The sequence below is a fragment of the Choloepus didactylus genome, chromosome 21, assembly GCF_015220235.1.
Source record: "Choloepus didactylus isolate mChoDid1 chromosome 21, mChoDid1.pri, whole genome shotgun sequence".
NCBI lineage: Eukaryota > Metazoa > Chordata > Mammalia > Pilosa > Megalonychidae > Choloepus > Choloepus didactylus.
The window spans coordinates 381,746-402,920 of NC_051327.1; the positions used below are offsets into that span (position 1 = coordinate 381,746).

Consider the following 21,175-nt stretch of genomic DNA (forward strand, 5'->3'; position numbering starts at 1 on the left):
ACAACTCTTGGAGTTGGTGATTCTTTTGTTCTGAAGATGTTTACTTTGTTTGAACATTGTTCCATAAACCTGATGTACCTGCTGAACTGTTCTTTTGACCAAGTCTATTCAAGCCCGCTACTAGCAAGGCAAGAAACTCAGAAGTTTATGTAGTATGTCTCCTCTGTAAGGGACAAGAGGCCATCTGTCCTCTGTTAACTATGATAACACTAAATTTTGGGATTGAAATGACCAGCAAAGTTCTATTCCTCCATAATGTGATTTCTGAATCTTTTCTTAAAAGACTTGAAGAATGCTGTGTGTTCTTTCACAAATATCAGTTAGAGACTGTTTCTGAGAACATTCACCTGTTTGAGTGCATGGGAAAAGAGGAACAAGCAAAGATGAATAATTTAAGAAACAGTGCTGTACAACTTTCATGCAAAAGTTTCAATTGAAGCCTCTTTCCAGAAATAATTGGCTAGTAAAAAAAAAAAACTAATATTAGTTGTACAAATACAAAATGGTTTGGGCAAAGGTACAGATATTTTAAAACCTATAATGAGGGAGGAACCTAAGATGGCGACTAGGTGAGACAGAGAAAAAAACACCTCCGTGGAAAACACTAGATAAAAAACCAGAAAGGACCCAGAACACCACTTCCAAAGTAGCACCAGCTGGACAAGTTCTGCTAAAGCCACAGGGAACGTGCGTTTGGTGAAACCAGGAGTCTGCATTCTGAAACGAGTGAGTGAGAAGGCTGAATCCCTCGGCCATGCTGCATTTGGGGGAAACGGTGGGTTGGAGTTTTTTAAAAAATAAAAGAAACCCGGGAACAGCTGCAGATAAGACGGGAGCGGTCTGGACTAACGCCTCGGTGTCTGGGGTGGAGGATATCCCTTCCCACACCCACTGCTGATTGTTTCGGGTCCAGGGAAACAAAGGGGAGATGCACAACTTGCAGCCGTCTCCTCAGCGGGCGGGGCTATTCCTCCCTTGGGCTGAACACACAGCACAGAGCCGAGCTGAGAAACCCAGCCTCGCAGCCATCACCCCAGCGGATGGGGCTGCTCCTGCCCAGGGCCGAACACACAGCACAGAGCCCAGCCGAGAAACCCAGCCTGACAGGGAGTCTTTCCCGCAGCACCACTCACATGACACAATATCAGCTGTGGACAGTGGCCTTTAATACACCCATGGCTGATTGTCCCAGAGCTGGGAGAGCGGAGCTGTGCAGAAAGGGGGAAGTTAATGTGTCCCATTCAACCATCTTTGAAGCGGGCTGGGAATGCCCCTACACAGCCCAGTGGCCCAGGGCTTCCCTGGAGGCCGGCGCTCACTTGTGACGTGGCACGGCCCTCCCTCCCTCAACAGAGGTCCTAGAAAAGCACAGCAGGGAGTGGGGAACTGCTCGGAAATCCCAGGGAACCTATGCCAATACCGAGGACTTTTGTGTCAGTGGCAGAGAACAGCCTTGGATCTCCAGGAACACCTGGGAGGTTTGACTGTTAAACCTGCCCTTCCTCCCTAACCACTCAAGCACATGCCCCTCATTGAGGGCAGACAGCACTGACAACACACCCAAATTAAGTGCACTAATTGGACCCCAAAAGAATCAGATCCCCACATACCACAAAGTTGGGGAGAACTGACTTGAGGGGAATAAGTGACTCATGGACGCCATCTGCTGGTTAGTTAGAGAAAGTGTATGTCACCAAGCTGCAATTTTAACAAATTAAAGATCAAGTAAAGCAAATGCCAAGAGGCCAAAAACAACAGAAAATCTTAAAGCATATGATAAAACCAGATGACATGAGAACCCAAACCCAAACACTCAAATCAAAAGATCCGAAGACACACAGTTCCTGGCAGAATTAATCAAAGAACTACAGACAGGCAATGAGAGCATGGCATGGGATATAAAAGACTTGAAGAAGAGCATGGCACAGAATATAAAAGACATAAAAAAGACCCTAGAAGAGCATAAAGAAGATATTGCAAGAGTAAATAAAAAAATAGAAGATCTTACAGAAATTAAAGAAACTGTAGGCCAAATTAAAAAGACTCTGGATGCTCATAATACAAGATTAGAGGAAGTTAAACAACAGCTCAGCCTCCTCGATGACCACAGAACAGAAAATGAAAGAACAAAAGAAAGAATGGGAGAAAAATTGAAAAAATCAAAATGGATCTCAGGGATATGATAGATAAAATAAAACATCCAAATTTAAGACTCATTGGTGTCCCAGAAGGGGAAGAGAAGGGTAAAGGTCTAGAAAGAGTATTCAAAGAAATTGTTGGGGAAAACTTCCCAAACCTTCTATACAATATAAATACACAAAGCATAAATGCCCAGTGAACTCCAAATAGAATAAATCCAAATAAACCCACTCTGAGACATATTCTGATCAGACTGTCAAATACTGAAGAGAAGGAGCAAGTTCTGAAAGCAGCAAGAGAAAAGCAATTCACCACATACAAAGGAAACAACATAAGACTAAGTAATGACTACACAGCAGCCACCATGGAGGCAAGAAGGCAGTGGCATGACATATTTAAAATTCTGAGAGAGGAAAATTTCCAACCAAGAATACGTTATCCAGCAAAGCTCTCCTTCAAATTTGAGGGAGAGCTTAAATTTTTCACAAACAAATGCTGAGTGAGTTTGCTAATAAAAGACCTGCACTACTTCAGATACTAAAGTGAGCCCTACCAACAGAGAAACAAAGAAATGAAAGAGAGATATAGAGACTTTCAACAGACATATATAGAATACTACATCCCAGGTCACTGGGACACACGTTCTTCACTAGTGATCACGGCTCTTTCTCCAGAATGGAGTGTATGTGGGGACATAAAAACAAGCCTCAATAAAATAAAACATAAAAAAATGAATTTGTTCAAAGCACATTCTCTGACCACAATGGAATACAAATAGAAGTCAGTAACCATCAGAGACCTGGAGAATTCACAAACACCTGAAAGATAAAAATGAGGGGGAGATGAAAACATTCCCAGACAATCAAAAGCTGAGGAACTTCATCACCAGTAGATCAGTCCTAAGTAGGCTGAAAGGAAGGGACACTAAACAATGGACTGAAACCACATGAAGAAATAAACATTTCCAGTAAAGATCACATGGTAAATATAAAGACCATTACTACTGTATTGTTGATTTATAACTCCACTATTTACTTCCTACAGGATCTAAAATACATAAACTATAATGATAAATCGGTGGTTTTGGACTCAATGTAAAATATGTAATTTTTGATAAGAACTACATAAAGGTGGGGGAATGGAGGAGTATAGGAACACAGTTTAAGTGTCCTATTGAAGTTAAGTTGGTTTCAAAGAAAAACAAGATTGTTATAGATTTAAGAGGTTAATTTTAAGCCCTATGGTAAACACAAAGAAAGTATCAAAGAATATGACTAAAGAGATGAAAAGTAGAGTAGGGGTTCCAAGAAGTGGGGGAAGGGGCAACGGGGAGTTAAGAAATGAGAGTAGGGGTTTTGGTTTGGGGTGAAGGGAAACTTCTAGAAATGGATGGTCGGAAGGTGATAGCATTGCAACATTCTAAATGTGATTAATCCCACTAAGGGAATGCTAGGGAGGGGTGGAATAGGAAGATTTAGGCTATATATATCTTTCCACAATTGAAAAAAAAAAATAAGACAGTCTAAATAGATGAAAATTAAATGCCAAGGATGATCCTGTTAGGGACCTGAGGTCAGAGGAGAGGAGGCTCAAAGGGACACAGATGGGACACAAGAAAAAAAAAAAAAGGAAATATAGAATGTAAGCTTTGTGTCAATGCTGAATTTCTTGAGCTTCTTAGCTGCGTTTAATGAGATTGCATAAAATAGTGTTCTTGTTCATGGGAAAGGTATATGTGAATTATATTGTTTGTTCAAAGATATGTGCAGCTTGCTCTCATATGTTCAGAAGACAGAGCAATAGATGATGGGTGTTAGGGAGGGAGAGAGGGAGCGAGAAAGGGAGGGAAAGAAAGAGACAGTGGTGTGACAGGATCTTAAAGGTGATGGATCAGGGTATTAGGGAGGGTCGGAGTATGATGGAATTCTATGTAGGGGGTTTGTACTGTTTTTACAACTGTTCCTGTAAGATTGAACTTATTTCAAAATAAAATTTATTATTAATAAAAAAAAACCCATAATGCAAGGAAGAGGCTGGAAACCTTTTCATGGAAAGAAAAGGTAGTTAAAGGATACTTTAATAGTTGGGCTGAAGAACATGCTGAATATCATCCTGGGCAAACTCTCTTTTGGAAGGAACAATCTTGAGTGTCACTTATGATATGTTTTAGAGGAAAAGAAACTGCTAAAGTTTCAACTTATGTTCTCCTTTCCATGACGGTGAAATTTTAGACTTTTAATGAAGCTATTGAAAAGTCATTAGGAGGAGCTCTGAATTTGGATTCCAAGTTTAAGCCAAAACAACAGTATTGTTATTGTCACATTTTTTCTGAAAAACTTTTATTTTCTGAGTTGTTTAGCCTTACCAAGTGCCTTCAGGATGAGCAGGTTGTAGGACCCAGTTATTTTTACAACCAGTTATTTTTACCTCCAGTTATTTTGGGTCTGCCTTCTGTATTCATTACAGTAGCTTCATGCAGATGCTATGATTTTGCTTGTACTTTTTTGTTTCACAACACTTGTGGCTGGTTTGATCTTTGTGCTCCACAGCTGTTTTAGATTCATCACATTTTCTTGTCCCACATCCTCTGAGTCCCTGAGGAGTTGTGCAATCCTGCTATGTGTTGGTTATCAGGATCTTCCAAATCCAGTTTTCTACTATCTGCAGAATGTGAATGAACTGTTGAGCACTATGCTCAACTCTGATGCATCCCAGGAGGTTTTACAGTTTTTGCCAATGGAGGTGCTCCTTAAGGGGGCAATACTTGATTTTTTTTAAAGGGATTTGAAAGCTGCCATTGCTAAAAGGCATTTGCATTTGATTATTCAAGGAGAGAGAGAAGAGAGCATCTGCAACCTTCAGTTATGAAATTGAGCACATCCTTTCTGGGGTTCACTTTGACTTCTTCTAGTGTTATTTCATCCATTTGCTCCATTAATTTAAAACCTCAGCAGTTTAATTTTAAGGAAAAGCCAGTTTTTGTACAAAGTTTCATCAATTCTGGAAAACCACTATCTAGTTCAGACCTCTGGGATATGCATGCCCACAAGCATAGGGTTCTTCCATGTGGTGGAATCTATACAGTGGTAATATTCAACCTCTAAACATGAGATTGGTTTATGTGCTTGGGGCAGACACCTCATGGTTGCATATGCAGCTTAGGTGGTCTTATTTATCTACTTAAGAGCACCTGTGTGCCTTCATGCAGATTTTTCCAACTAGTTTCTTCTCAACAGACTCTTATGTCCAAATTACAAAATCGCTAATGCCATTAATGAATTGATTTAGGTCATTGATGAAAGGAGGAGAGTTACTCCTCAGCAACACTAACTTCTTTTAACACTTAACATGCTAGTTGTGTATTTCAGGGAACTCATTTTGCCTGATTTCTTGATACATACCATTCATTGTCCTTAGGCAATTGACCTAATTTGCTTTTATGGTTTAAATGAAGCTAGTGTGCTGTTTTATGAATATTTTACTAACCACAACCATACAACCTAAAAGGATATCAGGGCAGCTTGGAACCAAAGATCAAGTTTAAAACAATGGAAAATAGTTTCCTGAGTCTAATACATTGCAAATCATGAAAAGCTTCATTTAGCAATGGTATATTTATTTTTAACTTCCAAGAAATAATCTGCAAACTAAAAGATTTTTTAACTACAAAATAGTGTTTATCTTCTCATACTGGGGACATAAGAATGTGATGAACATAGTGAACACTGAAGAAAAAATTTTAACACATCCAGAAGGATAGTTCAGAATTTAAAAGATTTTTAATCTTTACTAATGGTCTTTTTAAATATGAAAGTAGCACATTACCAAGAAGATTAGCCATGAAATGGTTATTTTATCAGTTACATTTTTATTTCTTTTGAATTGTATGTATTTTACAGTGTTATATGAGTTTTTCTGGCAAACTGTACTAAGGAAATCTCCACTACCTTGAAGTTCCACAAAATGAAAAGTATTTATATTCTCATATATGCATTTAAGGCATTTTTGTTAGTTTTATGAAAAATAGATGTATTCTCTGTTGTATTTGGTTGATATATGTTAATCTGAAATTTTGTTATGTTCTTCGCTATTTTGAGCTCCATTATAGGTTCATGAATAAAGTCATTAGCACAGGAAAAAATAGTTGTACTACATGTCCAGGGCAAGAATCAGGTGCCCAAAACCTGAGAAAATCTGAATAGTTAAACACTACTACTCTAAAGTCCAATATAAGCTGGACCAAACATCACAGAAGAGCCTCCAAATGTAGCCAATGAAAAATAAAATCATAGGCAAGAGAGACTGACCTTCAGACTTAGCACATGAAAATAATCAGATATCAGCCAAAAATTACAAGCCATATTAAGAAACAGGAAGATATGGCTCAAAGGAACAAACTAAAACATCAGAAGAGACGCAGCCTTTGGAACAACTAATCAAAGAAGTTAAAACAAACCTCCTAAATCAATTCAAGGAAGTGAAGGAAAATATGGATAGAAATAAACTAATGGTTCATAAACAGCTGAAGGATATTAAGAAGACAATGTGTGAACAGAAAGAAGAATTTAAAAGCTTAAAAAGAAACAGAGAAACTATGGGGATGAAAGTCACAATAATATAGATTTTAAATACACTAAAGGAATAAAATAGCATATTTGAACATGTGGAAGAAAGCATCCATGACCTAAAAGGGCAATTGAAATCATATAGTCAGAAGAACAGATATATAAAAGAGGAGAAAAAAATTGAGCAGTGTCTGAGGGACTTGAGTGAAAACATGAAGCATACAAACATACACATCATGGAAGTCAAAGAAGGGGAAGAGAAGGGAAAAAGGGCAGAAAGAATATTTGAGGAAATAATAGAAATGTCCTGACTCTTATGAAAGATACACACATAAATATCCAAGAAATGCAATGTACTCCAAACGGGATAAACCCTAATAGACCTACTCAGAGATACATACTAATCAGAATGTCAAATGCCAAAGACAAAGAGAGAATTCTGAAAGCAGCAAGAGAAAAGTTACTCATCATATACAACAGATCTTCAAAAAGACTAAGTGCCAATTTCTCATCAGAAACCATGGAGGTGAGAAGGCAGGGTATGATATATTTAAGGTACTGAAAGAGAAAAACTGCCAGCTAAGAATTCTTTATCTGTCAAAACTGTCTTTCAAAAATGAGAGAGATTTTTAAACATTCACAGATAACGAGAAACAGAGAGTTTGTAAACAAAAGACTGGCCCTACAAGAATTGCTAAAGGGAGTTCTTCAGTTTGAAAGGAAAAGAGAAAAGAGAGTAGCTTGGAGCAGTTTGGAAAAAGGAAGATATTCAGTAAAGGTAAATAAATGGATAAATGCAAAAGCCAATAGTATGATATCCTCAATATATAACTCTACTATTTTAATTCCTATCAATTAGAATACAATTGAATAAGAAATAGACATATTTCCTGGTAAAGAAATGCAGAATATAAAGAGATAATGGGGGGAAAAACAACATAAAAAATAAATAAATAAATAAATAAAAACATAAAGAAGAGAAATGGAGGGATATGGGAGCAGAGAACATGTATTTTTTTTTTACTTTATTGAGATTCTTCACATACCATACAATCATCCAAAGATCCAAAGTGCACAATCAAAGGCCCACAGTACTGTCATACAGCTGTGCATCCATCACCACAATAATTTTTTTAATTTTTAGAACATTTTCATTACTCTAGAAAAGAAATAAAGGCAAAAAAGAAAACTTGAGTCCACTCATACACCTAACCACCCCCCCTCCATTATCGACTCATAATATTGGTATAGTACATTTGTTACTGTTGATGAAAGAATGTTAAAATACTACTAATTGTAGTACATAGTTTGCAATAGGCATATTTTTCCCTATAGACCTTCCTATTAACTTCTAGTTATACCACCACATTCACACATCATGCAGCACTGTTAGTTATTCTTGCAATAATGTGCTACCATCATCTCTGTACATTTCCAAACACTTAATTTCAACCTAGTTAAACTTTCTGCCCATAATAAGCAACTGTTCTCCATTCTTTAGCCTCATTCTATACCCCCATAACTTATATTTCATGTCTATGAGTTTACATATTATAATTAGTTCATATCAGTGAGACCATACAATATTTCTCCTTATGTGTCCGTCTTATTTCACTCAATACAGTGCCCTCAAAATTTCTTTATCAACCCATTTTTTAAGACAGTTTTGTTCACCCACCATACATTTTGTACTAAGTAAACAATCAATGTTCCCTATATAATCATGTATTTGTGTATTCACCACCATCACCACTATCTATATAAGGACATCTCCATTTCTTCCACAAAGGAGGGGGAAGAGTCAAAGAAGGTAGAGAGACAAAAGAAAAAGAAAAAGAAAGAAAAAATAACAGCTAAAAAGCAACAAGAGAAAAGACAGAATTAAACTAAAGTACAATAAAAGGGTCAGAGAATAGCACCAATGGCAAGAGTCCCATATCCCTCCCTCATGTGCCTCTCTTATAGGCATTTAGCTTCGGTATATTGCCTTTGTTGCATTAAAGGAAGCATAATACAATGTTTCTGTTAACTATAGTTTCTAGTTTGCATTGATTGTATTTTTCTCCAATACCACACCATTTTTAAAACCTTGCAAGGTTAACATTCATTTGTTCTCCCTCATGTAAAAACACATTTGTATGTTTCATCACAATTGTTGTGCACTCTAGGTTTCACTGAGTTATACAGTCCCAGTCTTTATCCATCCTCTTTCCTTCTGGTGTCCCACATGCTCCTAACCTTCCTCTTTCAACCATATTCACAGTCATCTTTGTTCAGTGTACTTACATTGTTGTTCTACCATCACCCAAAATTGTGTTGCAAACCTCTCACTCCTATCTTTTCCCTATCTGTAGTGTTCCATTTAGTGTTTCCTGTAGAGCAGGTATCTTGTTCACAAACTCTCTCATTGTCTTGTTTGTCAGAGAATATTTTAAATTCTCCCTCATGTTTGAAGGACAGTTTTGCCAACCATAACTTTCTTGGTTGGTGGTTTTTCTCTTTCAGTATCTTAAATATATCACACCACTTCCTTCTTGCCTCCATGGTTTCTACTGAGAAATCCACACATAGTCTTATCAGACTTCTTTTGTATGTGATGGATCACTTTTCTCTTGCTGCTTTCAGGATTCTCTCTTTGTATTTGATGATTGATAAACTGATTATTCACTGTCTTGGCATAGGTCTATTCAGATCTATTCTATTTGGGGTACGCTGTGCTATTTGGATCTGTAATTTTATGTCTTTCATAAGTGATGGGAAATTTTCATTGATTATTTCCTCTATTATTGCTTCTGCCCCTTTTCCCTTCTCTTCTCCTTCTGGGACACCCATGGCATGTACATTCATGTGCTTCATATTGTCATTCAATTCTCTGAGATGTTGCTCATATTTTTCCATTCTTTTCCCTATCTGTTCTTTTGTGTGTAGGATTTCAGGTGTCTTGTTCTCCAATTCCTGAGTATTTTCTTCTGCCTCTTGAGATCTGCTGTTGTGTGTCTCCATTGTGTCTTTCATCTCTTGTGTTGTGCCTTTCTTTTCCATGGACTCTGCCAGTTGTTTTTTTTTGAACTTTCAATTTCTACCTTATGTTCACCCATTTTCTTTATACCTTTAATGTCTTTTTCCATATCTGCCCTGAACATGTTGATTTGGTTTTTGAATTGATTTAGCATATTTCTTTGAAAATCTTTGATTGTTTCATTAAAGTGAAACAATATCTCAACTGTATCTTAATTGAGGTGTAAGTTTGTTCCTTTGACTAGGACATAGCTTCATTTTTCCTAGTGTAATTTTTAGTTTTCTGTTGTCTAGGCATCTGGTTTTCTTGGTTACCCCAATCAGATTTTCCCATACCAGAATGGGTTCAGGTCTCAGTATGGGGTTATATTCAGTTTTGAGTTTCCCTGAGGGGGTATCTTAGAAGAATGGCAGACTTCCCTGTGAGGCCTCTAGCCCCTATGCTTTTCCTAACCTGCCCAGCAGGTGGTGCCTGTCAACCTGTCACTCCCAACTGGTGTAAGGTGTGGCCCCTTTAGATTCTGTTTTGGCTGTTTTCCCCCAGGCTCTGGGGCCCAAGTTCTGAAGGGAAGGCCAGCACTAGAGCTGGGCCCCACCTCCTTCCTCTCAGGGCAAATACACTCCCTAGGGAATTATCTTCTGCATTTGAATTGCTCCTTTGTCTCTCTGACTCTGTTATCTCCAACTCTGTCTGGGTCAGAGTGCTGTGAATTAAAAATGGCTGAGGTTCTCTCCACTGAGACACTCAGGTTGAGAGACAGAGAAAGGGAAAGAAAGCCCCCTTTCAGAGCCAGTCCTTGGCCCCCCAGTTTTGCCTGTTGGTAAGAGAGCACCTGGTCTTCTGGGCTCCCTTTTCCTGTGGGCATAGGAGTTTTCTGGCTTTGTATGGAAAAGTCATCTCTAAAAGCCTCTGTCTGCTTATTACAGGTTTAACTATGTTTGTAGCTTGTATTCAGCAGCCTACGTTTTTTAATTAAAACCCTATTTGGAGCTGAGGTGAGCTATATTTGCTTGCTTCAGGACTGCTGCTTTATCCTACAATGAGGTCTTGTAGCTCAGCCTGCCATGTGTGGAGGGGGCTCCCAGCACAGCTCCACAGTTTTTACTTACAGATTTTATGCTGTGATCTCAGCCTTTCCACTCAATCCAGGTTGGTGCACAAGGTGTGGACAGTCATGGTTGTCCCCCAGCAGTTGTTTGAGATTATTTACTAGTTGTTCCTGGATGTTTATTAGTTGCTCCAGGAGACTAAATTCCACTCCTCTCTATGCCACCATCTTGCCCCTCCCAAGAATGTGCATTTGAATGTGTGATTGAGGTTAAGATGGTATCCTTTCAAATTACTTGATTATAGAGTTTGGTTCTGTAATAAAAATCCCAGGGTAACCACAAATAAAGTATTTTAAAAATATATAGAAATAGAAATGAGAAAGGGATCAGTCAGATACATCACTCATGATCAACTATACAGATAAGGAGGCTGCAATAAATGAAAAGAGACAAAAATAAATATAAGATATATAAGAACCAAAGGACAGGATGTCTGAAGTAAGTACTGCCTTTATAGTAATAACACTGAATGTTAATGGATTGAACTCCCCAATCAAAAGACACAGTTTGGCAAAATGGATAAAAAAGAAAATCCAACTATACATCGTCTACATGACACTTACAGTTCTGGTTTGCTAATGCTGCTGTTATGCAAAACACCAGAAATGGATTGACTTTTATAAAGGGAGTTTATTTGGTTACAAATTTGCAGTCTGAAGGCCATGAAAATGCCCAAATTAAGACATCAACATGAGTATACCTTCATCAAAGGAAGGCCAATGGCACTGGGAAAACCTCTGTTAGCTGAGAAGGCACATGGCTGGCATCTGCTGATCCCAGGTTGTGTTCCAGCTCCTCTCTCAGCTCCTGTGCATTCTCCAAATTGTTGCTCTTGGGGCATTTGTCCTCTCTTAGCTTCTCTGGAGCAAACACTTGGCTAGCATCTCCAAAGTGTCAACAAAAGTCTGCTTTCAGTGGCTGTCTCCAAAATGTCTTTCTCAGATGCTCTGAGGTCCTTCTGTTTGTGAGCTCTTTTGTAGGACTCCAGTGATTAACTCCAGACCCACCCTGTATGGGTGTGGTCCATATCTCCATGGAAATAATTTCATCAAATGTTTCACCCACAGTTGATTGAGTCACATCTCCATGGAAACACTCAATCAAAAGTTTCCAACCTAATCAACACTAATACATCAGCCTGAAAAAGACTGCATTAAAGAATATAGTTTTCGGTGGGATATAATATATCCAAACTAGCACACTTATCTCAGAGCAAAAGACACAAATACATTGAAAGTGAAAGGATGGAAAAAAGATAATTCTTGCAAATTGCAACCAAAACAGAGCTGGGGTAGCTGGACTGGACAAAATAGACTTTAAGTCAAAAGTTGTTACAACAGACAAATAAGGACAGTATATATTAATAAAAGATTCAATCCACAAAGAAAAACAATCTTAAATATTTATGCATCTAACCATGGTGCCCAAAAATATATAATGCAAACACTGGCAAAACTGAAAGAGGGCCTTGAAATGTCAAAAACATCCTTTAAAAAATGAATGAAGTGGGAGAACTTAAACTTCCAGACTTTGAAGCCTTCTATAAAGCTACAGTGGTCAAAACAGCATGGTATTGGCATAAAGAGAGAAATATTGATCAATGGAATTGAATTGAGAGTTTGGAAATAGACCCACAGATATATGGTCAACTGATTTTCTTGATAAGGCCTCCAAATCTACAGAACTGGGACAAAACAGTCTCTTCAACAAATGGGACTGGGAAAACTAGATAGCCATAACCAAAAGAATGACCACAACCCTTCATGCCCTATACAAAAATTAACTAAGAGTTGTGGATCAAAGACCTCAATGTAAGAGACAGCACAATAAAACTCTTAGAAGATAATAGAGGGAAACATCTTCAGGACCTAGTAATAGGAGGTAGCTTCTTAGACCTTATACCCAAAGCACAAGCAACAAAAGAAGAAATAGATAAATGGGAACTCCTCAAAATCAAAAGCTTCTGTGCCTCAAAAAACTTTGTCAAAAAGGTGAAGAGACAGCAACTCAGTGGGAGAAAATATTTGGAAACCATGTATCTGATAAGAGATTGATATCCTGCATATATAAAGAAATCCTACAACTCAACAACAATAGTTCAAACAGCCCAATTATATAAAATGGGCAAAAGATATGAAAACGTATTTTTCTGAAGAGGAAATACAAAAGGCTAAAAGACATATTAAAAAAATGTTCATCTTCACTAGCTATTGGGGAATGCAAATCAAAACCACAATGAGATACCATCTCATAACAATAAGAATAGCTGCCATTAAACAAACAGGAAACAATAAATAATAAATAAAATGGAACTCTTATTCATTGCTGATGAGAATGTATACTGGCACAGCCACTACAGCCACTGTGGAAACAGTTTGGCAGTTTCTAAGAAAACTAGATATTGAATTACCCTATGATTCAGCAATTCCACTTCTTGGTATATACCCAGAAGATTTGAAAGTAGTGATATGAACAGACATTTCTACACTGATGTTCATAGTAGCATTGTTTACAATTGCTAAGAGATGGAAACAATCCAGGTGTCCTTCAACAGATGAGTGGATAAACGAAATGTGGTATATACATGTGATGGAATACTGTGCAGCAGTATGAAGCAACAAGGTCCTGAAACATATGGCAACATGGATGAACCTTGAAGATATAATTCTGAGTGAAATAAGTCAGACACAAAAGGAGAGATATTATATGTTACCACTTCTATGATCTCTTTGAACAATGTAATATCAATGTCTTATAATGTAGAATATTGGAGACCTAGTGAAAGACAGAAGCTAGTGAAGGGGAATGATAATCTAATATGTTCAGATATGTTAATGATGGTGAATTCAAAGGTATGGGAAGGGATAAGGGTGACAATCATTTGTTAATGGGATTATAAGTATCAGAGCTCTATTGAAGGAGAATAGGATGGAAAGGGCTCATTTAAAAGCATGTTTCCCACAGAGCAGCACCACAAATATAGATGGGGCTTGCATGATATACTTCTAAAGTATGACACTAGGACAGAGAGTTGAAAACAGAATGGTAAATGGGAAAAATCTATCTATTGCATGCTAGGGATTATAATTAATAGGAATACCATACTAGTATCACACAAATACTAGGGACAAATAATTAAGGGCTGACAAGAGCTATGAGGTGTTTTGGGTCATGAGAATTGTTTAAAATGGAGATTGATGAGGATTGTACAATTAAGTGATGATAATGTGAGAAATGGATGGATTATCATGTACATAACACATTCTATGTGAACTTAGGAGCCCTCTACTTTATAAGTCAAGCCCTAGAACTTGAGGCTTGCTTGAGTGAAACTTATGGTTGTAAAGGGGAGGCTAGGCCCACCTATAATTATGCCTGGATGTCACCTCCACAAAACCTCTTTTGTTGCTCAGTTGTGGACTTTATCTTTCTAAGCCTAACTCTGCAAATAAATCCATCACTGTCCACCCAATGTGGGACAAGACCCCCCTGATGAATGAGTCTTCCCATCAATGTGGGACATGGATTCTGGGAATGAGCCTGACCCTTGAAGTGAGGGATTGAGAATGACTTTTTGACCAAAAGGGGGAAAATAAAGGCAACAAAATAAGGTTTCAGTGGCTAAGAGAATTCAAATCAAGTTAAGAGGCTGTCCTGGAGGTTACTCCTATGTAAGCTTCATAGATATGTCAATATGATAAGCCCAAGTCAACAGTAGTCCCCAAAACCTTAAAGAATACCCAGATCCTAATCTGAGACTCTATAAAAGTTTCATTCACTAAGTTTATTCTTCAGAAACATAATCCTTCAGGGAATTCCTATGCCAGCTAAGTCCCAAAACCCAGAGGCAACAGCCTCTACAAGAACATCAACCAGATGTGTCCCCTTTTTTTATAAAGTCAACAACCCTTTTCAACATGAATAAGTTGGGGTGGTCACTGCCTAGAAATCCCTGAAGATTGGGAAAGTGATTAAATGAGGAAGGGGTAGCAACAGGCAAGACGGAATTTAACAAAGGAATAAGAATACTGAATTTCTATACAATTTTATTTTTCTTGGTTGCTAGGGTTTTAGAATAACTAGAAGGAAAGAACTGAAATGTTGGAACCCTAACCCATAGCATCCCTTGAAATTTGTTCTATAGCTACTTGTTAAATTGTAATTTCAAATCTGTCACTTTTTGTATATATGTTGTATTTCACAATAAGGAAATAACTGAAACTATGGTATTGTAATACATAATGACTTTGGAAATTTCCTATATAACTACTTGTTAAATCATACTTTGAAAGATACTATCTTTTTGTATATATGTTATATTTCACAGTAAGGAGATAACTGAAACTGTGGAACTATAACCCATAATATTCTTTGAAATTTTCTCTCCAACTACTTGTTAAATTGCAGTTGGAAAGTTATCATTTCTATGTATATGTGTTATATTCTACAATAAAAAATATGATAAAAAACTGAAAGGAGAAATAGGCACCTCTACAACAATAGTTGGAGGTTTCAATACACTACTTTCATCAATAGATAGAACATCTAGACAGAAGATCAATAAAAAAAACAGAATTTGACTAATATGACAAGCAAACTACACCTAATAGACATATACAGAACACTGTACCCCAAAACAGCAAGAAACACATTCTTCTCAAGGGCACATGGATTGTTCTCCAGGATAGATCGTTTGGTTATAAAACAAGTCTCAAAAAAATTTAAAAGATTGGAATTATACTAGTACCTTCTCTGACAAAGATGGAATGAAGCTGGAAATCAATAACAGGCATAGAATCAGAAAATCCACAAATATAAATAATCAATAGGTCAAAGACGACATCACAAGAGAAATCAATAAATATCCTGAGAAGGATGAAAACGAGAACACAACATATATATCAAAACTTATGGGACACAGTGAAGGTAGTGTTGAGAGAGAAATTTATAGCCCTAAATGCTTACATTTAAAAAGAAGAATTAGCTAAAATCAAAGACCTAACTGCACAACAGAGGGACCTAGAAGAAGAATAGCAAACTAATTCCAAAGCAAGAAGAAGGAAAGAAATAACAAAAATGAGAGCAGAAATAAATGAAATACACAATAAAAATACAATAGACAGCACTAACAAAACCAAATGTTGGTTCTTTGAAAAGATCAATAAAATTTACAAACATTTAGCTAAACTGACAAAGAAAAGAGAGAGAAGATGTAAACAAATAAAATAAGAAGTGAAGGGGGCATAACTATGGACCCTGCTGAAATAAAAAAGGATTGTGAGAGGATAATATGAACAACTTATGCAAACAAGCTAGACAACCTAGATGAAATGGAAAAATTCCCAGAAACACACAAACAACACAAGAAAGAAAATTACAGACCCATTTCTCTTATGAATATAGATGCAAAAATCCTCAACAAAATACTAGCAAATCAAATCCAACAGCACATTAAAAGAACTATGCACCATGATCAACTGGGATTTTTCCTAGGTATTCAGTGATGGTTCAGCGTAAGAAAACAAATTAATGTAAAAGACCACATTAACAGAATGAAGAGAAAAAACACACATGACTATCTCAATTGATGCAATAAAGGCATTTGACAAAATCCAGCAACCTTTCTTGATAACTCTTAGAAAAATAAGAATAGAAGGAAACTATCTCAACATAATAAAGGACACAGATGAAAAACCCACTGCTAAAATCATTGTCAATGATGAAAGGCTGAAAGCTTTCCCTTTAAGATCTATAAGACAAGATGCCCACTGTCACCACAGTTATTCAACATGGTACTGGAAGTTCTTGGCAGAGCAAGAAAGGCAAGAATAAGAAATAAAAGGAATCCAAACTGGAAAGGAAGAAGTAAAACTTTCACAATTTGTAGACAGCATGATCCTACATATAGGGAGTCTTGAAAAATCCACAGCAAAGCTCCTAGCACAAATAAACGAATTCAGCAAAGTCATGGGATATAAGATCAACACACAAAAATCAGTCCTGTTTCTATAAACAAGCAATGAACAATGGAAGAAGAAATCAAGAAAAACTTCTATTCACAATGGCAAATAAAAGAATAAAAATCTAGGAATAAATCTAAACAAGGATGTAAAAGAACTTGTTTCACACAAAACAAAAGATGGCAACAAAGAGAATGAAATATCTAGGAAAACATTTAACCAAGGATGTAAATAACTTGTACACAGAAAATTACAAAAATTGCTAAAAGAAATTGAAGAAGACCTAAGTAATTGTTAAGATGTCAATACCACCCAAAGCAATTTATAGATTCCATGCAATCCCAATCAAAATTCCAATAAGATTTTCAGAAATGGAAAAGATAATCATCAAACTTACATGGAATTGTAAGGGGCCCAAAATAGTAAAGACATTTTGAAAAAGAAGAATGAAGTAAGAGGACTGACACTTCACAATCTTAAAACTTACTACAAAGCCACAGTAATCAAAACAGCTGTTACAAGCACAAGGATAGACATATCAACCAATGGAATAGAATTGGAAGCTATGAAACCAACCATTATACATATGGGGAACTGATTTTTGACAAGGGGGCAAATACCACTCAATTGATAAAGAATATTCTTTTCAACAAATGATGCTGGGAAAAGTGGATCTCAATTTACAAAAACTGAAGGAGGACCCCTCCCTCACACCACATGCAAAAATCAACTCAAAATGGATCCAAGACCTTAATAAAGAACTAGAATTTAAAACTCCTGGAAGAAAATATAGGGAAGCATCTTCAGGACCTTGTGTTTCTTTTGTTGCTTGTGCAAACAAAAGAAAAAATAGATAAGTGGGATGTCATCAAAATTAAAAACTTTTGTACCTCAGAGGACTTTATCATGAAAGTAACATGAAGCCTACACAATGTGAGAAAATATTTGGAAACCATATATCTGATAAAGGTTAATACTGGAATACAAAGAGAAACCCTTCAACTTAACAGCAGCAAGACAAACAGTCCACTGAAAAAAAAGGGCAAAAGACTTGAACAGACATACCTCCAAAGAAGACAAACAAATGACCATAAAGTGCATGAAAAGATGCTGAACGTCATTAGCTATCAGAGAAAAACACATCAAAACCACGAGATACTGTTTCAAACCTATTAGAATGACAGTTATTTTAAAAAAAGAAGGAAAGAAAAACAGAAAATAGCAAGTGTTGGAAAGGATGCAGAGAAATAGGAACACTAATTCCTTTCTGGTGGGACTGTAAAATGATGCAGCTGCTGTAGAAGACATTTTGGCAATTCCTAAGAAAGCTAAGTATACCATATGAACCAGCAATCCCATACTAGGTATATACCCAAAAGAATTGAAAACAGGGACTTGAACAGATATTTATACACCAGTGTTCATAATGGCATTATTCACAATTCTCAAAAGAGGGAAGCAACCCAAATGTCCATCAATCAATGAATGGAGAAATAAAATGTGATATATACGTAGAATGGAATACTATTCAGTTGTAAAAAGCAATGACATCCTGATCATGCAACAACATGAATGAATCTTGAAGGCATCATGTTGAGTGAAATAAGCCAGACAGGAAAGGACAAATATTGTATGATCTCTATGATGTGAAATAATTAGAATAAGCAAACTCATAAAGTCAGAATCTAGAATAATAAGTTACCAGGGAATGGGGTTGGGATAGAGAATAGGAAGTTAAGGCTTAAATTGTACAGTTTTTATTTGGGATGATGGAAATACTATGATAATGGATGGTGGTGATGGTAGCACATTTGTGAATGCAATTAACAGCACCAAAAATAGATATCTGAATATGATTAAAAAGGTAAATGTTAGATTGCATATATGATAACAGAATAAAAAATTCTTTTAAATCCATGGAACTACACTAAACAAACTGTGAACCTTAAGTTAAACCATGTACTTTAATTAACAGTACAGTTATTAAAATGTGCTATCATCAATTGTAACAAATGTTCCACACCAATGTAAGGTTGGTGGTGGAATGGTGTATGAAAATCCTGTATTTTTGCATGATCCTTTTGTGAACCCACAACTTCTCTAATAAAGAAAAAAGTTTTAACTTTTTAAATGGCTCTTAAATGCGTGGAAATGATGGCTCTTAAATGCATGGAAATGATGTTCAACATCACCCATAAATAGAGGATTATAAAGTAAAGTTACATTAAGATACTATCTTCAACTATCAGATGAACATAAAGTAAAAAGTTTGATACCAATGAGAATGTTGGGAAATAAGTATTTTCACATAATGTTGGAAACAGTTCACACTGGAGCACTCTTTTTAAAAGAGACTTTCCAAATCTCAGGCCTCGAATCTCAGGAGGACAAATGGGTAGGAGAGTCACTTGCCTCTGGTAATTTTAGGGGTCCTCTCTCTTTGGATAAACTCACAAAATGCTGAATGCAAGAGTCATACCACAGGCCAATGCTTACTGCAAACCTGAAAAGAATGAAAGGTGAGGCAGGTGAATAGGGATTAGTAGGCTCAGACCAAGGTACCACTGCAAGTTCCTAGGAATTGGGTCAAAGTTAAATGGAATAATCCCTCTATATTTATATCCACATTACTTACATTGCCCATCAAATTTCCCATGGTGATCATTTCTCACCTCTCTCCTCATATCCCAAATTCCTTCCCTAGGACCCTAAACCTGCAAATAACCTCACCTCATCCTAAACATAGAAGACCTATGACCATTTATTCCCTCAGCCACCTCATTGGCCAGAATTAGTCATGTAGTTCTACCCAATGTTCTGTGCCAGAAGAACCCAGAAATGTTTGGCAATTATCTCTAATTACTAACTATTTCCCCTGACTCTATGTTACATGCCAATCATTTCAATTTCCTTGAGGGTGTCATAATGGGGGAAGCCAGGAATAAATGAATAAAACAATTACCCTACAACTTGGACAATGCTATGGCAGCATAAATTCCCTCAACTAGAATCTGCATTACAAGGAGTTAAAACATTTTAATGTTCCAACCTTGGCCACTGAAGCTTGGATTACCACTGGGAGCTTTCTGACAGCCATGTGTAGAACCTGCCTTAGGACAAGTGAGAAGTCCCAGAAAGAATCAGTATCCCTGAATCCATGCCCAGCTGCTCTAGCTTGGAGCCTACTCTACTTTTTAACATCTACTTGGTGAGATTACACATTTCTTTACCACTTAAGCTAACTTGAGTCAGGCATCTACTGCTTACATCCCAAAGCATCTTAGCTGATACCTTGACCAATTCAGCCATTTCCATGTTGCTTTATAAGTAGGCTCTAACTTACAGTGTGTGTATGTGTCCCAGCTGGATTTTGAGCTCCCAGAAATATATACCACATCTTCTTTTTTCTTTCCCTCTACTGACAATATATACAGCTACATGGACTACAACAGGTGTTGACTTCTGTACAAATAAGTCTCCTATAGTCTCTCTCATCCACCCTAAGAAGACACATAACCAATAAGTTTATGTACAGCTACTAAACTCAGCAACTCAACACAGAAACACACAAAATACTCACTAATGGAAATGATTTTGTTATAAGCCCAGGCACTACAATGAAAACAGAAGATTCTAAAGCTTTACAACAGCAAACTTTCTGTTATTTAAAATAGTGTTTTTCCAACAATGAGTGGTGACCATTAATGTCATGAAATCAATTTACTAGTTTGTGAAACTGCATATTTAAAGAAAATATAGTAGAATAGAATAAAATAGAAAATACTAGTGTGCATCACACAGTAAGGGTTAAAAATGTTTCATGAAACTTTTGTTTCAATAGTGTGTTTTGCTGTGGGGAGGGGACAAGTGCAATGAGAAATGTATTTTCTCACTGTGATGGACAGGCAGAAAGCATAACAGATGTCAAGGAATCATCTGGAGCCATCTAATGGTGAAAGCCATATCTGCAATTGAAGTAAGAATGGTGAACTAGTAACTGCACTAAGAGCACCCCTCCCCGTCTCGCAGATTAAGGAATCTAGTTAGTGTGAGAACCCTTTCAACAATATCAGGACACTGCTGACTACATCCACAAGGAAATCACTCACTGCATTGTTATGCCACTCTGTTGAAAAGTTGATCAACTTTCCTCCCTCCAAGTGCTCTTGTTGGATTTATTACTGCCTCTTGCCCTCTTGAATAAAAAGCTGGTTCTATTCTCAAATCTGCATGTTTAATCCATTTGCTTCTATTGCTTCAGTTAACCAATATTTATCAAGTACCTTCTATGGGCTAGACACTTGGAAGACAGTAGTGAATAAGACACAGACAGGAGAGAGCAAAGATAAGATAATTAAATGATTAAGGAATTACTTTAGGCAA

The 21,175-nt window shown here is 36.9% G+C and overlaps 1 pseudogene; it reads left to right on the plus strand.

Annotated features, from left to right (window-relative positions):
• Nucleotides 1-359: 359 nt before the first annotated feature.
• On the plus strand, nt 360-4,943 carry LOC119518237 (annotated as a pseudogene).
• The last annotated feature ends 16,232 nt before the right edge of the window (nt 4,944-21,175 follow it).